General features: G+C 49.4%; 1 protein-coding gene across 5 annotated transcripts in view; it reads left to right on the top strand.

Moving 5' to 3' along the window:
- dlgap3 (discs, large (Drosophila) homolog-associated protein 3) overlaps nt 1–18,150 on the top strand; it is a 1,017,459-nt gene that overhangs the window by 881 nt on the left and 998,428 nt on the right. The window lies entirely within an intron of this gene.

Here is an 18,150-nt window from a genome sequence, read left to right as displayed (position 1 = left end):
CAGCATTTGATTACTGGGACGAAAGATTACCAGGCTAGTAGTGGTAGTGACATTTGCAAGCCGATTTATTATGATGAGGTTGTGGCACTTTCCACTTTGTCGCTAGATTCTCAAACGACTTTATTTACAAAATATGGGCAGAGGTCAAAATAAGTGGGTACAAGGGAAGTGAAGGTACTTCACGTTTCCGCAGCATCTGTTCATCTTTAGTTTATTAATGCACAATTTAAAAGCTGTTATCACCTCAGCGTGGAGTTTTTGGACAGGCACAGAGCTGAAACAAAGCTGGTGCTGATGAACGAGGCTGTGCTGCCACTGAAAAAACTTCACATTACAGTGCAAACTTTTACAACACAGGATTTGTACTGTTAAACCTGGAATAGGGGAGACAACCGGATTTTTGCTGGGATGATATTTTCATGTCATCCTCATGATGATACTCCGTGAGATACAATGCCATACACTGCTCTTTTAAGATGAAAACAGTTCCTTTCAATTTTTTATTTGCCTAGTCCACCATTGACATTCGATTGTTCACTTAAAACCAGCATCATGAAAAGCTGTTTGCAAAACTTATTTTACGCATGGTGTCAATAAATACTTGAGGATGGGGACCCTGTCATTTCCAGAGAATGGCTTCAGGGACAGCTCTGGCTCTCATTCCTAGCTGCTGGGATGCTGGAGGTTGGGTAGGAAACCTCCTTAAGGGAAATTTTGCAAATTATCACACAACAGTAGATTACTCCAGTCATCCATTCCTCTTGTGAATCCTTTGAGAACACCAATTGGGGCATCAATTCTGAGACTTTATTCGCTTTACAATTGTGACTTTTAACACCTTATATGAGAGGAGTCAGTTCACTCCTTAATTCACATGCAGGCTATATTTTCAAGACCACATGGGGTGGACTCTCACTGTGCATCAAACAATTACTTATTAGAGGCAGCACGGTGGCACAGTGTTTAGCACTGCTGCCTCACATCGCTGAGGACACGGGTGCAGTCCCGGCCCCGTGTCACTGTCCGTGTGGAATTTGTACATTCTCCCTGTGTCGCCCCCACAACCCAAAGATGTGCAGGGTAGATGGATTAGCTATGCTTAATTGGCTCTTAATTGGAAAAAAAGAATTGGGTACTTGAAATTAAAAAAAAAATAGTTATTGCAGAACTGAGTTTCAAGCCCGTTCTCTAACAGTGAAAATCAGACATATTTTGCTTCTGGGAGACTAGCACAAACAGCCACGCCTCATCAGTTCCTTAATCTATTTTACCAAGATGCCAAGCTCTGAGACGTAGGAGAAAAGCGTGTGTATCTTAATACATGTGCCAGTTTGTATAATCATACATTTCATTTTCCAAGGTTTTGAAGAAGACTAAGTGAGGTTAGAGATCAGGATATAATTGGACCAGGGTTAGGAAATGTCATTGAGTCCTCAAGTTCAAGTTATACATTCTGCCCTTCTTATATTTCTTACCTGTTGGACTTTAACCTGGTGTTGTAAGACTTCTTACTGTGCTCACCCCAGTCCAACGCTGGCATCTCCACATCAATACAAATGTAGGCATGGCACTTTTACCGTTTATAAATTCTTTAATGTCTGTGGCCGGTTGTAAGAATTTTAACATACTATAGTGTTTGTGCACTTGTGGATAACATGGGAACTAATTTTCAGAGTCGCCGAAAACTAGTGTGGGGACTGTGATGCGTGATTTACCTGTTCCTATTCATTGTGATGCAGTCAGCCCACCAACTTTGTGCTGCCTGTCGATAAATATCATTGCAGCACTGACAGTGTTGAGTGGCTGCATGGTTGAGGAGGGGACCCAAAATTGTGAGAGGTGAGCACCACTTAAAGGTAACTTGCACCATTCAAAGAGGAGGGGCATTTGGCTGGAATAGGTGTTGGAAGTCATACTGCAACTGATCCTAATGTTGGAAAGACAGAAGAAAAAAACCATGGGAGAGAATGGGCCCCAAGGTTTTTGGATGCGACACAGGAACTGCTAGAAGCCCACTAGACATATGCTCAAAGGACAGTGAGAGCAGATAGTCAATGGAGGTTAATACTTGGATTCAAATCTGAGGACTTGGATGCAGATCCACAAGACATTCAACCATCTCTGTTGAGTGGTCAAGGTTATTGGATGGACCCTATAATGGTCAGCTGCACAACTAGTTTCAGATACTATTAAACTCACCACAGCCTTATCACTCATCAACCAATAATCTCTATCAATAAGGGCTCATTTCTGACCTTCATATATTACACTGTACCCTTACACTTCATAAATTAATTTTTGAAAGTACTGAATGTGGGTGTCGCTGGCTGGGTCAGCATTTATTGCCCATCCCTCATTGCTCTTCAGAACATCGTGGTAAGCCGCCTTCTTGAACCACTTCAGTCCAAGGTATAGGTTCACACGCACCCACAGTGATGCTAGGAAGGGAGTCCTATGATTTTTGACCCAACAACAGTGAAGGAACGACAATCTATTGCCAAGTCAGGATGGTGAGTGACTTAAGGGAAACTGAGGTGGCAGTTCTCGGGTATCTGCTGCTCTTGTCCTTCTAGATGATAGCGGTCATGAGTTTAGAATGTGCTGCCTAAGGAGACTTGGTGAGTTCCTGCAGTGCATCTTGTAGATCAGTGCTTCTCAAAGTGTGGTACGCGTACCGGTGCTGGTACGCGAGCCATCGTCTGCCGGTACTTGGAGTGTTTCCAGAAAAGAAAGAGACAGTAATCCTGGATTGGCTTGTTTCGCTCACCGGTACCTGGCATATTGAAATAAAAAAACTGCCGGTACGCCACATCAGATAGTTTGAGATGCACTGTTGTAGATGGTACACACAGCTGTTCATCAGTGGTGGAGGGAGTGAATGTTTGCGGAAGGAATACCAATCAAGCGGGTTGCTTTGTCCTGGATGGTGTTGAGCTCCTTGTATTATTGCATGCCTCGCATCTACAATTCACAGCTTATACATACTGCCAGCTATTGAACCATGGCAGGCATGTTCCCGAAACATATTACACAACACACTGATACACTTGCCTCTCACTTGAGGACAAAGTGGTGCACAACCAGAGATAACAGTAACCAAGTGGAGGACAAGTGCAGATTCAACCCTGTGTTCAACCCTGTATGAAGGAAACAGTTATTGCCATTATTGGGGCACCCATTGCTGAGGCCACGGACAATGAAGGCAGCATAACCATTGAAGGTGACGGTATCTTCATACCTAATCCTCCTCCTTGCATCCTATTACCCCTTCATCCAAACTCTCTTCTGATTTAAAAGCTGCAGATAGTGTAAGCAACGATAAGAATACACATTGTCACTTGAACTCCGATATTGACACTGTGCTTAATTTAAAGGATAGCATAGAAGAAGCACCTGCAGGTGGACATTTTGTGGCCTGCAGCCATGCCAAGGACCTCCCCAAGTGTCAGATTCTTCACCTGATGTTTCACATATATGTTGCTTCAGTGGACTCAGATGAGCACTTTAATGGAACAGTGTACAGAAGAAGGCTGATGGGTGTGCACAATTTCATGTTTGATGAATTGGGACACCTGTCAGAAAGCCTATGGTCAATATCAAGGTGCTTGGAGGGGTGTGGCAACAATTTAGCATAGGGTTTAATGCAGAGACTTTGAGCTCAATCTTACTCGCATGGAAGCAATGGCCTACATAGTTTGCACTAGTGAGGCACAGACATCTTGCGTACTGTTCCTTTTGAAGGTTCTGATAGGAAAAGTGCTTCCTGAACACCTTGGGCAAAATAACCTCCTGCTGAGAGCTCTACTTCCTCTTTTCCCTCTTCCAGCAGCATGTGCTGCTCTACATGCTGTTGCTCTTTTATAACCACAGTCTGTATTTAATCCGTATATGATGGGCAAATAATCACACAAGTTGTTGAGTATAATAATAGTTTATTTGTCATGTACAAGATTATTTACTGAATTAATCACACGTTCATGCACATTGGACTATAACTCACACACCTAAATGACCTTGACTAACTTCCAGGTGACCGGCAGATACAGAGCAGATAAGGCCTTATCCAGTTTGAGTAATCTGGCGGAGGCTGTAGTTCTTGTAGGTAGTCTGTGTTCTGTTGTCCTTCAGTGGATGGCATGGGCCCTTGATCTTGGCTGGTGTTAGTAGCTGTTGTGCTGCAGTTGAAAGAGAGCGAGCGATGGCCTGCGTAGTTCCTTTTATCCTCCTATCTATCACGCCCTTTTGGGCGGCCCCAGGTGAAGGCCCAATGGATCGATAAGGTCTTGTTCACCCTGATCGATCCTGACCAATTGCGGGTGGACACCTTGATGGCTGGGTCGGCCATGGCTGTTAGTGTGCAAGGCATGTAGGCCTTCCCAAATAAGAAAAGCAGACACCGCTGAGTCTGCCACTTATTGTTAGTTTCTACCTGGAGCTGATTGTCCTCGGTAGAGCGCATAAAGTCTGGGCTGCAGTATGTATATTTGCAGGCTGCAGCCTGTCTGTGTTCGAGCTTGGCCAAATTCCCATCACTCTTTGCGGGCAGCCATTTTAGATGGCCACAATGCCCTCTGCACATTCTCCAAATCATGTTCAATTACAAGCATAATGTCCAACCACGTGTGGGAGCAGCTGTTTTGTGTAGATGTTTTGAAGTCTGCAACAGCTCTGTCAGCACCTGCCCAATAGACCTCTATCTTGAAACAAATACAGAAAGTGCCAAATAAGTGTAGAGTTGCAGCAACAGCCAGAGGAAATCAGCCAGCAACTAACCTGTAAGTAGTTGACAATTTAAATAATGCTGGTGGACGTCCTTCCTGCTGCTGAGTGCATGTTTAGCTGTGCAAGGTTAATTGAGGTCTTCAACTGGAGAGCTGGGATTCAAAATGGTAGTGCGTTGCACACTTGGATGTCATAATCTGCCCATTCTGTAAGCGAGAATGTCCTCATCGGTACAGTATCCCACCCAACTCGCACTGAAAGTGTGAGTGAGTGTCTCAAATGCTAATTTGGACCTTTTTTGCAGCATCCAAACGATGGGTGCTACAGATATGAATTTTGTGCCACCATACAGCTTTTTGTCAATGTTTTTATTTTAAATTTGTATATTAATAATTATTAAATTGGTGACACAAGTATGTTGCACCAGCTCTGTAATGCCTCAGTCAAATGTTTCCTGTTCGTTAGACAGTAAGGGCTGGAATTTCACTCCCAAGATGGGGAGCTCTAGTCTGGAAATATCCCAGTTTGCCACACCCATCTCAGGGAATAAGTGGCCCTAATTGTGAAATTTTTGCATGGGGGTTGGGTGCAGGATGGAATCAGGTCTGCTGCCACTCCCGATAGATCAGGAAAGGTCACAGCTTCCCACTTCAGTTCTCTGCGATTTTATCTGTCCTTCATGAACATTTACATCGATGCGCTCTATAAATCCTGTGGTTTTAGGGACTTGATTTAACAAAAATGTAGCCTGTTTGAATGCAGCACTGAGTTACATATAAAGATACAAATTAGGACCAGGAGTAGGTCACTCAGCCCCTCAATCCTGTTCTGCAATTTGATAAGATCATGGCTGATTTGATTGTAATCTCAACTCCACATTCCTGACTCACCTGATAACTTTTCACCCCCTTGTTTATCAGGAATCTATCAGCTCTTCCTTAAAAAATATTCAAAGACTCTCCTTCCACTGCCTTTTGAGGAAGAGAGTTACAAAGACTGAGAATTCTCTGAGAGATATTCTTCTCATCATTGTCTTAAATGAGAAACCCTGGGCTGGATTTTCAGCACCCCGACACAAAATCGCGGAGAACCCATTTCCTCGCATGGAATCGGGACCGGCGGCAGTTTCTGTGCCGCGTATCATGCTGGAGGCTTGCCCTGCCATTCTCCACCCCCGACCGGCCAATGTGGTGTGGATCTAACATGGTCCTGCCAATCGGGATATGAGTGTGGCGGCTGCGAACTCAGTCCATGGCTGCCCTGGTCGGGGGTGGGCTGATCAGAGGACGAGGGGGCCTTTTCAGTCCCGAGCAATTTTTGAGCGGGGGGGGGGGGTCAGAGTCGGGTGCGCAGCCGATCAGGGGCACTATGTTTAGGGTCTGCTCCGCGGTCTGAGTCCGCCATGGAGCATGGCGCGGCTGCTGGAGGCCACTGCTGTGCGCATGCATGGCCTCTGACCCGGACGTGCGGCGGCCCGTATCTGTTTTTTTGGCATGAAAGTCCAGTTTTTACGACGGCGTGGGAACATAGTCCCAAAAACAGAGAATCCAGCCCACTTTATTTTTAAACAGTGATCTCTAGTTCACGATTCTCCCACAAGAAGAAACATCCTCTCCACACCCACCCTGTCAATACCCCTCGGATATTCTAAAAAACCCTCAGGAGCTTAAAAGTTTCAATAAAGTTGCCTTACTCTTCTAAATTCCACTGGCTACAAGCTCTAACCTTTCCTCATGCACCAACCCACCCATTCCTGGTATTAATCTAGTAAACCTTTTCTGAATTGCTTACAATCTCTTTCCCTTTTTGAATAAAGGAGTTACATTTGCTATTTTCTAATCTAGTGGTTAGTACCGCTGCCTCACAACACTAGGGACCCAGGTTCAATTCTGCCCATGGGCGACTATCTTTGTGGAGTATGCACATTCATCTTGCGTCTGTGTGGGTTTCTTCTGGGTGCTTTGGTTTCCTCCCACAGTCCAAAGATGTGCAGGTTAGGTGGATTTGCCATGCTAAATTTTTCCCTTAGTGTCCAAAGTTTAGGTGTGATTACGGGGGAGTGGGCCCCGGTAGGGTGCTCTTTCGGAGGGTCGGTGCATACTCAATGGGCCGAATGGCCTTCTTCTGCACTGAAGGCACTCCATGGTTCTAAGTCGCCAAGACTCTTTCGACACCGCACTCCAAACTCGTAGCTTCCTATCACTTAAAAGACAAGGGCAGAGATGCATGGGGGCACCACCCCATGCAAGTTCCCTTCCAAGCCACATACCACCCTATCTTGAAAATATATATCCGTTCCTTCACTGTTGTTGGGTCAAAAAGTCACAATTCACCCTCTCTAACAGCACTGTGATGTACCTACATTATTTGGACCACAGCAGTTCAAGAAAGTGACTCATTATCACCGTCTTAATTCCAGGTGGATTGGCCATGATAAATTGCCCTTAGTGTCCAAAATTGACCTTTGTGTTGGATGGGGTTACTGGGTTATGGGGATAGGGTGGAGGTGTTGACTTTGGGTAGGGCGCTCTTTCCAAGAGCCGGTGCACACTCGATAGGCCGAATGGCCTCCTTCTGCACTGTAAATTCTATGATGGTTCTTAATGGTAATTGGGGATGGGCAACAGGTACTGGCTGAGCCAGCGAGGCCGCATCCAATCCATGAATTGTTAATATATCCATAAGCATTGTGACACTGCTGCAAGTTACCTCTCGCCAGACCCTTCTGACATCTATGCCTCACACCTGATGCATTTCCTTGACTTCCCAAGATCATGAATTCACTGTGCATGAGGCTGCAGCCACATTCTGCCTGTAGCTACCACGGGCCATGGGCAGCATGGTAGCACAAGTGATTAGCACTGTGGCTTCACAGCGCCAGGGTCCCAGGTTCAATTCCCTCCTGGGCCACTGTCTGTGCGGAGTCCGCACGTTCTCCCCGTGTCTGCATGGGTTCCCTCCGGGTGCTCCGGTTTCCTCCCACAGTCCAAAGACGTGCAGGTTAGGTGGATTGGTAATGTTAAATTGCCTTTAGTGACCAAAAAAGGTTATATGGGGTTATTGGGTTACGGGGATAGGGTGGAAGTGAGGCCTTAAGTGGGTCGTTGCAGACTCGATGGGCCTCCTCCTGCACTGTATGTTCTATGTCTATGCTATAATTTAAGATGAAATTTTAATGTAACGAATTTGCTGCATTTTTTGTTTTACATCAGTTTCTCTGGTAAAATGGCACTTTGAAGCATCAAAATGTGAATGTCATTGGGAATGGATAACGTTTTCTAATTTTTGCCTCTATCATTAGAAATAAGGGGCGGGATTCTCCCGCAATCGGCGGGGCGGCCCGTACAGGCGCCAAGCACAGCGTGAACCACTCCGGCATCGGGCTGCCGGGAAGTTGCGGAATCCTCCGCACTTCTGGAGGCTAGGCCGGCGCCGCACCAACCGGCACCGAACGGCCTCCGCCACCTGGCACGAGTTGGCGCATGCGCAGGACCGCCAGCGTGTTTCCTGCACATGTGCAGGGGGTTTCTTCTCCGCGCCGGCCATGGCGGAGCCTTACAGAGGCCGGCGCAGAAGGAAAGAGTGCCTCCAGGGCACAGTCCCGCCCGCAGATCGGTGGGCCCCGATCACGGGCCAGGCCAGTGTGGTGGCCTGCCCGCTTTCCTCCCCCCCCCCCCCCCCCCAATCGAGGACCCCGCTAGATGGCTGACAAGCCAGGTCCCGTCGGGCTGGACCATGTCCATTTCACGCTGACAGGACTGGGCAGGAACGCGCGGCTGCTCGGCCCGTCAGGGCCCGGAGAATTGCCGGGGGGTCCACTGCCAATGGCCCCCGACCAGAGTGGCACGATCCCCGCCCGAAAACCGGTGCCGGTGAATTCGTAAGCCAGCGGCGGGGTGGGATTCACGCCACCTCCCGGCGGACCCGGCAGGGAGTCGGAGAGTCCCGCTCCAGGTGCCTACAAACGTATCTTATAGACATGGCTCGGGTATGGATCTTGATAGATTTGAAATCATGCTCCTTGTCTCTCCTCTCTCATGTTCATAAATTAGTGGTAATTTGAATTGTGTTTTAAAATGACCTCTAAGTGTCCAGAGAAATGGCTTGTACACTGGTCCAACAACTGATGGGTGGCATGGTGGCATAGTGGTTAGCACTGCTGCCTCATAGCACCAGGGACCAGGGCTAATTCCAACCTTGTGTTGAGTTTCCACATTCTCCCCATTTCTGCGTCGGTTTCTTCCGAGTGCTCTGGTTTCTGTCCACAGTCTAGAGATGTGCAGGTTAGGTGGATTGGCTGTGATAAAATTGCCCCTTAGTGTCCAAAGATGTGCAGGTTAAGTGGGGTTGATGGATCGAGCGGGGTTGTGGGCCTGGCTAGGGTGCTCTTTTGGAGGGCCAGTGCAAACCCAATGGGTCGAATAGCCTCCTTTCGCACTGTAGGAATGTTGAGCTTCTCCACTGACTTTTACACTCATTTCCTAGCTCAACCATGAAAACTGAGCACTGAATTCCCTTGAACCCGAGTTTGGCAGTAAGGAGTCTCATGAAGAGGATCATACATCCTGCCACTGCTTCAGTTTGAAGAATTCATACACCGAACACAAAATGACCATGGAGTGCAATTGAAAAAGGGCTCTGGCTTGAGGTAGGCTGGGAGTCCATCTACTTGGTGCACAGACTTTGGTGTTTGGCTGGTATAGGAGGTTTGAGATGTCTCTTGTGTTCTGTTCCAACAATGAACGCAAGATAGCTTCTCGGCCTTTTGGCTGAGATGAGCGTGAGGTCAAGTGCCTGGATCGGGTATGTCTCACTTGGAGGGACCATGAATTGGATTCAGTTTGAACTGTTTTTTGGAGCAGGCAAGGAGCTGGATTAGGGATTTGTCCTGTTCACTCTGAGCTCTGGCTTTGTAAGTGATAAAGGAATTTAAAAAAACAATGAATGATGGTTACAGAAAGATTCAATACAGTCTTTATCCTTATGAATAGAATTGCATTATTAATAGCAAATTGTAGAAATATGCCAAAAGATTCTGTAGCAATAACAGAAAAGCATCTGTGACTCTCCTAGTTGCATAGAAATAAAGGAACAGGACTTCCGGTGGCTGTGATGGATCAGTAAGCCACACATCTGGGAGCTCCCGTTTTAAAGAGATTTTTCGGCTCTTTTGAGAGCCCAAAACGGAAATTTTTCGACGTCTCCCGGTGGGGGAAGGTGTGCTGAACGACTTTCCCTGCAGTCCATGACTCGAACTCGGAGTGGAAAGGGGGAAAAAACAGCAGCAGCTCCTCAGAAAAAACGGGGGAAGGGATCCAAGATGGCCGCCGACAGAGCTCCAGAGGAATGGAGACTCTGGGCCCAGGAACAACAAACTGATCTCCTGCGCTGCTTTAAAGAATTCAAGGATGAAGTACTGAGCTCTCTGCAGGAAACGAACAGAAGGCTGTCAGAGATTCAGTCCACCCAGGGTGCTGCCATCAAGAAGTTGCAGACGCAGGCCATTGAACGAGAGGAGGAGGCCGTGGTCCTCGTGAGTAAGGTGGAGGGGCACGAAGCACTCCACAAGAAGTGGCAGGAACGCTTTGAGGAGCTGGATCACCGCATGAGGCGGAAAAACCTGCGGATCTTGGGCCTTGCAGAGGGGCTGGAGGGATCGGACCTGACAGCCTATGTGGCTGTAATGCTGAATTAGCTAGTGGGGGCCGGATCTCTCCATCTGCCCTTGGAGCTGGAGGGAGCGCACAGGGTGCTGGCCAGGAGGCCCAAGGAAGATGAACCCCCGCGTGCGGTGCTGGTGAGGTTCCACCGGTTCAGTGATCGGGAGTGCGTGCTGCGCTGGGCCAAGAAGGTGAAGAGCAGCAATTGGGAGAATGGGGTAGTGCGGATCTACCAGGACTGGAGTGCGGAGGTGGCTAAGCGGCGGTCCGGATTTAATCGGACGAAAGACGTGCTTTATAGAAAAAAGATAAAGTTCGGAATGTTGCCGCCCACGCGCCTGTGGGTAACTTATTCGGACCGGCATTATTATTTCGATTCCCCGGAGGAGGCGTGGGCCTTCGTGCGGACGGAGAAACTGGACTTGAACTAGGGGTTGGGGGTTGCGAGGTCGGCTGTAAGATATTAGTGCTGGATTCTGCTGTTGCTGTGTTCTCTTTTTCTTCTGTTGTTTTCTTCTTGTTTTAGTACTTTTGCAATTTTGATATGGTTATTTACGGAGGGGTTGTTCTGCTATGTTTTTGTTTTTGTGCTGTGGGACATTGTCTGGGCTGTGTATCTTGAGGGGAGGGTCGGGGGGGTATGTTGTATTCTATGCCGGAGTGGGGGTATGGAGTGGGGCTGATATTTGGGAGCTGCGTCAGAAGGGTGTGGTGGGGCAGTGCAAAAGCGCGGGCTTTCCTCTGGTTTCCCGTGTTGCGGGGCTGGGGGGTGGAGATGGTGACGGGGGAGGCGGGGCCTTAACTGGTTCTTCCCCGCGCTGGAGCGGTGCCAGGAGGAGGGATAGATTGGGGGATGATCCCACTTCGGGAGGGGTCGGGCTATTGGCGGGAGTTTCCGGGGTCAGCAGAAGTTAGCTGACCCACGGAAGTGCAATGGAGGACGGTTCGCGGCTGGGAGGGTTCCTAGCCTGGGGGGGAAGGGAGGGGGGGAAAGGGGAATACCGGGTTGCTGCTGGTAGGGTCAAGAAGGAGCTGGTGGGGGCTGGGGGGACAGAGGTGAGGGGTTGTCGCTATGGGGACGAGGTCGAGCAGGGGGTGCTGGCCTGGGGCGGGCAGTCAACGGGCTATGGCTAGCCGACGGGGGAGGGGGGCAGGACGCCCTCTGATCCGGTTGGTCACCTGGAATGTGAGAGGGTTGAATGGGCCGGTGAAGCGGTCGAGGGTACTGGCTCACCTGAAGGGGCTAAAGGCGGATGTGGCAATGCTTCAGGAGACCCACCTGAGGGTGGCGGACCAGGTCCGCCTGAGGAAGGGATGGGTGGGGCAGGTTTTCCACTCGGGGTTGGATGTGAGGAACCGGGGAGTGGCGATTCTGGTGGGGAAAAATGTGTTGTTTGAGGCATCGGAGGTGGTGGCGGATAAGGGGGGTAGGTATGTGATGGTTAGGGGCAGGCTACAAGGAGAGAAGGTGGTACTGGCTAGTGTGTATGCCCCAAATTGGGACGATGCGGGCTTTATGAGGCGTATGTTGGGACGGATCCCGGATCTGGAGGCGGGAGGTCTGATCATAGGGGGGGACTTTAATACGGTGTTGGATCCTTCACTGGATCGGTCCAGCTCTAGGACGGGTAGGAGGCCGGTGGCGGCCAAGGTACTGAGAGGGTTTATGGACCAGATGGGTGGGGTGGATCCATGGAGGTTTGTAAGGCCGAGGGCACGCGAGTACTCTTTCTTCTCCCACGTACATAGGGTCTACTCTCGGATAGATTTCTTCGTGGTGAGTAGGGGACTGATTCCGAGAGTGGAGGAGGCCGAGTATTCGGCCATTGCAATCTCCGACCACGCTCCGCATTGGATAGAGTTGGAGATGGGAGAGGTGCGAGACCAACGTCCGTTGTGGCGGTTGGATGTGGGGTTGTTGGCGGAGGAGGAGGTGTGTAGGAGGGTCCGGGCAAGTATTGAGGGGTACCTTGAGGTGAATGATACGGGGGAGGTTCAGGTGGGGATGGTCTGGGAAGCCCTGAAGGCAGTAATTCGTGGGGAGCTGATATCCATCCGGGCACACAGGGAGAGGAGCGAGAGGAGTGAGAGGGATAGACTGGTGGGAAAGATGCTGGAGGTGGACAGGAGGTATGCAGAGGCACCAGAGGAGGGACTGTTGGGGGAGAGGCGCAGCCTGCAGGCTAAATTTGATTTGCTGACCACTAGAAAGGGGGAGGCACAGTGGAGGAAGGCACAAGAGGCAGTGTACGAACATGGTGAAAAGGCGAGTAGGATGCTGGCTCATCAGCTGCGTAAGCGGGATGCGGCTAAGGAGATTGCTGGAGTGAGAGATAAGAGTGGGAATGTGGTGCGGAAGGGGGTAGAGGTGAATGAGGTCTTCAAGGATTTTTACGGGGAACTGTACCGGTCGGAGCCAACGGGGGAGAGGAGTGGAATGGAGAGGTTCCTTGACGGGCTTTCTTTCCCGAAGGTGCAGGAGGAGAAGGTGGAGGGGTTGGGTGCGCCGATTGAGCTGGAGGAGCTAGTTAAGGGGATCGGGCAGATGCAGTCAGGGAAGGCACCGGGGCCGGATGGGTTCCCGGTGGAATTTTATAAAAAGTTTGTGGATCTAGTGGGCCCCTTGCTGGTGCGAACACTCAATGAAGCGTGGGAGGGGGGGACTTTGCCCCCGACGATGTCACGGGCGCTGATCTCGTTAATTTTAAAGAAGGACAAGGACCCCCAGCAGTGTGGTTCATACAGGCCCATATCTCTCCTCAACGTGGACGCTAAGGTGCTGGCAAAAATCCTGGCCACCAGGATAGAGGACTGTGTGCCAGGGGTTGTGCACGAGGACCAGACAGGTTTTGTGAAGGGAAGGCAGCTGAACACGAATGTGCGGAGATTGCTGAATGTCATTATGATTCCGGCGATTGAGGGGGAGGCAGAGATAGTGGTGGCACTGGATGCGGAGAAGGCCTTCGATAGAGTGGAGTGGGGGTACCTATGGGAGGTGTTGGGGAGGTTTGGATTTGGTGAAGGGTTCATTAGATGGGTAAGGCTGTTATATGAGGCCCCGATGGCGTGCGTGGCTACGAATAGGAGGAGGTCGGAGTACTTCCGGCTTTACCGAGGGACCAGGCAGGGTTGCCCCTTGTCCCCCTTGTTGTTTGCACTGGCAATCGAGCCGCTGGCGATGGCATTGAGAGATTCAGAGAGGTGGAGAGGCTTGGTGCGAGGTGGAGAGGAACATAGGGTGTCGTTGTATGCCGACGACCTGTTACTGTATGTGGCGGACCCGGTGGGAGGGATGCCAGGAGTGATGGAGTTACTAGCCGAGTTTGGGACCTTCTCAGGTTATAAATTAAACTTAGGCAAGAGCGAGGTGTTTGTGGTGCACCCTGGAGACCAGGAGGAAGGAATTGGTAGGCTCCCGCTTAGGTGGGCAGGGGAGAGCTTTAGGTACCTGGGGGTGCAGGTGGCCAGAGACTGGGGGACTCTCCACAAGCATAACTTTACCAGGCTGGTAGATCAGATGGAGGAGGAGTTCAGGAGGTGGGACATGCTGCCATTGTCGTTGGCGGGGAGGGTGCAGTCCGTCAAAATGACAGTGCTTCCGAGGTTCTTGTTCCTTTTTCAGTGCCTGCCCATATTTATCCCCAGGGCCTTCTTTAGGAGAGTGACTAGCAGTATTCTGAGTTTTGTGTGGGCACATGGGACTCCGAGAGTGAGGAGGGTGTTCCTGGAGCGAGGAAGGGATGGAGGTGGGCTGGCACTGCCCAACCTTCTGGGGTACTATTGGGCAGCCAATGTGTCAATGGTGCGTAAATGGGTGATGGAGGGGGGAGGGGCAGCGTGGAAAAGAATGGAGATGGCGTCATGTAGAGGTACGAGCCTGGGTGCCATGGTAACGGCACCGTTGCCGCTCTCCCCTAAGAGGTTTACCACGAGCCCGGTGGTGGCGGCGACCCTAAGAATCTGGGAACAATGGAGACGGCATCGGGGGGAAACAGGGGCCTCGATGGAGGCTCCACTGGGTGGCAACCATCGGTTCATCCCGGGGAACACGGAGGGGGGATTCAGGGGGTGGCAAAGGGCGGGCATCAGCAAATTGAGGGACCTGTTTATTGGCGGGAGGTTTGCGGGCCTGGGGGAACTGGAAGATAAATTTGGCCTTCCCCAGGGGAACATGTTCAGATACCTGCAGGTAAAGGCGTTTGCTAGGCGACAGGTAGAGGGATTCCCTTTGCTGCCCTCGCAGGGGGCGATGGACAGAGTGCTTTCGGGGGTGTGGGTAGGAGAGGGGAAGGTGTCTGACATCTATAAGGTAATGCAGGAGGTGGAGGAGTCGTCAGTGGAGGAGCTGAAGGCTAAATGGGAGGAGGAACTCGGGGAGCAGATAGAGGATGGGACTTGGGCGGATGCCTTGGACAGAGTCAACTCTTCCTCCTCATGTGCGAGGCTTAGTCTCATCCAATTTAAGGTGCTGCACCGGGCCCACATGTCCGGGACTAGGATGAGTAGGTTCTTCGGGGGTGAGGACAGGTGCACCAGATGTTCGGGGAGTCCTGCGAACCACGCCCATATGTTCTGGGCATGCCCAGCACTGGAAGAATTCTGGAAGGGGGTGGCGGGGACGGTGTCGAGGGTGGTTGGATCCAGGGTCAAACCAGGGTGGGGACTCGCGATTTTTGGAGTTGCGGTAGAGCCGGGAGTGCAGGAGGCGAAAGAGGCCGGTGTCCTGGCCTTTGCGTCCCTAGTAGCCCGTCGAAGGATTCTGTTACAATGGAAGGATGCAAGGCCCCCAAGTGTGGAGACCTGGATCAGTGACATGGCGGGATTTATAAAATTGGAAAAGGTCAAATTTGCCCTGAGAGGATCAATTCAAGGGTTCTATAAACGATAATCTCCACATCATCATCTATAAACAATGGCAGCCTTTTTTGGACTTCCTGGCTCAGAGATAGGTAACTGGGTCAATAGCAGCAGCAACCCGGGGGGGGGGGGGGGGGGGGGGGGGGGGTGCATTATTGTAGTGTTTATTCTGTAACTTTATAGTGTGTTAATATGCGTTGTTGTTAAAATGCTGGGTTGTTCATGGGGATGGGGCGAATGTATATGATTGTTAATATTATTGTTATTTTCGGTATTTTACTAAGGTGCGTCAATGTTGTATAAAATCAAAATTTCTCAATAAAAATTATTAAAAAAAAAGAAAAGAAATAAAGGAACAGGAGCAGGTTATTCTACCCCTCAAAACTGTTCCACAAACAATGAAATTGTGGTTGATCTATAACCTAATGTTCTGATAATGCTCATCTTAATAGAATCGCTACAGTGCAGACTAAAGCCATTCGACCCATTGAATCTGCACCCACCCTCCTAAAGAGCACTCTACCTGGGCCCACTTCCCCTGCCCTATGCCTGTAACCCCACCTAACGTTTGGACACTAAGGATCAATTTATCATGGTCACTCCACTTAACCTGCACATCTTTGGACTGTGGGTGGAAACCGGAGAACCCAGAGGAAACCCATGCAGACACGCAGAAAATGTGCGAACTCCACACAGACAGCCACCCAAGGCCAGAATCGAACCTGGGTCCCTGCCGCTGTGAGGCAACAGTGCTAACCATGTGCCACCGTGCCACCTTGTTGTTTAGGTTGTTGTTTAATTGCTACCACTAAGACGAGTTGTGATCTAGTAGTTTCTTCATCCTGTACTTAGAATAAAGCAGCAGCAGTAGACGTTTGAAGTGTTCACGTAGTCTCACAGCGAACACTGTTTTTGAAGATCAGACTATATAAATAAAGAACTTGTATTACTGTCTGACCAATCGTTGTGTGATCCATACTTTTTTACACCAAATAGAAGAAAGTAACATGGTGCTGCCATGGGTTTTGAAGGTTTGACTGCGAATGATACAAGACGGAGCGCTTCCACATACAGCATACCAATTGGTGTAGAAATGAAATGACCATCAAATACTAACTCACCATGTATGAAGGCTGCCTGCACATTGTACCTTAGCACCTTGCTTCAGCTTGCAGGTCCCAGTAAGATTGTTCAAATTTGGGAGAACATAATTCCTGCTGTAAAGTTTGTGCAGGAATCAAGATTAAAGAACCGACGTGGCTGGGGGGGGGGGGGGGGGGGAACGCGCAGCGGTGTGGTGTGTTGCTTTAAGCAGAACTCCACAGACTTCAATATCCATTGATGCTGCACACAATGCCTTCAGGATGTTAGTGAAAAATTAAACACTCAATATAAGGCTAGGGAAGAAGACTCCAATTTGAACGTCCTCCCCGTGTGTGCGTGGGTTTCCTCCGGGTGCTCCGGTTTCCTCCCACAGTCCAAAGATGTGCGGGTTAGGTGGATTGGCCAGGCTAAAATTGCCCTTAGTGTCCTAAAAAATAAGGTTAATGGGTGTTGTTGGGTTACTGGTATATGGTGGATACGTGGGCTTGAGTAGGGTGATCATTGCTCGGCACAACATCGAGGGCCGAAGGGCCTGTTCTGTGCTGTACTATTCTAATTCTAATTCTAATTCTAATTCATCAGTTCCTGACAGCTAGAAGAAACCTGCAAAAAGTACTTTTTCTTTGATTAATTGTACTTTTGAAGTCTGAGCTCTACTTACGCTTGTATCACTGTTTGAGGTGTTGGCCAGCGTAGTTGACTAGACGGCTGGTTCGTGATGTGGTGCAATGCCATACTGGCTGAGGTTATCCATGAAGGCCCCACCTTCTCAACCTTGCCCCTCGCTTCAGGTGAGGTGACCCTCCGGTTAAATCACCAGTCAGCTCTCCATCGAAAAGGGGGGAGCTGCCTATAATCCTCGGGGACTGTTGCGACTTTCATTACTTTTTTGCGGGCAGTACTTCATTAAGTCCAGGATAGGCAGAAACAGCTCAACGGCGCGACCATTACAGTCAAGCAGCAACCTGTGTATATCTAAACCAGCGTCCATTTAAAGTACTGCAACTCAGGGAGCCAAGCCAAGCTCCGAAGTGGTGTAGAAACAAACCTGCATCGTTATTCCTGTGCCAGGAAATCTTCTTCATCCTGCAAAATATTCACAAAGTGACCGCTAAATCTCCAACATTCAATTGGAAGGCATCAGTCCTCCTGTCTTGAATTTAATTTGTTCCAATAATGAGTCCAGCTTTGTTTTCTGGACCTCAATATTTCTGAACCAGATAAACAAGCCAACTGAACATTTAAGGTCTGTCAAATGATAAACTGAAAAAAAACCCAAAAAATATGGTCAACGCTCGAGGATCAATTAAAAATGAAGCTGAACATCTGAATACACCATTTGGAATTCTGTCCTTTAGGCAACAAAAGAAGATTCCAAAAAAACACGTTTTAGACCATCCCAAAGGTCAGACCACAGAAACACTACTGCAAAGAGACACAAATATGAAGCCATACTGCTGGGTAGATAGAGTCTACAGGCTATGCAGAATTTATCCACCATTGGCACAATAACCAATGCAAACAAACCTAGGAAGCGATGTGGGCAATGCTCATATATGCACCTAGAAACTGCCCAGCTTTTAATGCTGTATGTGAGGCATGCGACAACGGAGGACACTGGAAGCACCAATGCATAAAAGCAATGGCTGGAACAAGTAGTTTGACGTCACGAGAAGCCACAGCCGGAGGCCAAACAGGCAGCGTTCCAATAAACACCAACTCTCCCAAGGCTCCTTCGACAGCATCTTCCATATCCACAAACTGTACCACCTCGAAGGTCAAGGGATGTATGTGTTACTGGCTATGG

This window comes from Scyliorhinus canicula, chromosome 1 (assembly GCF_902713615.1).
Source record: "Scyliorhinus canicula chromosome 1, sScyCan1.1, whole genome shotgun sequence".
NCBI lineage: Eukaryota > Metazoa > Chordata > Chondrichthyes > Carcharhiniformes > Scyliorhinidae > Scyliorhinus > Scyliorhinus canicula.
Note: the sequence above shows the minus strand (reverse complement) of the source record. Positions and strands in the feature narration are given on the sequence as shown.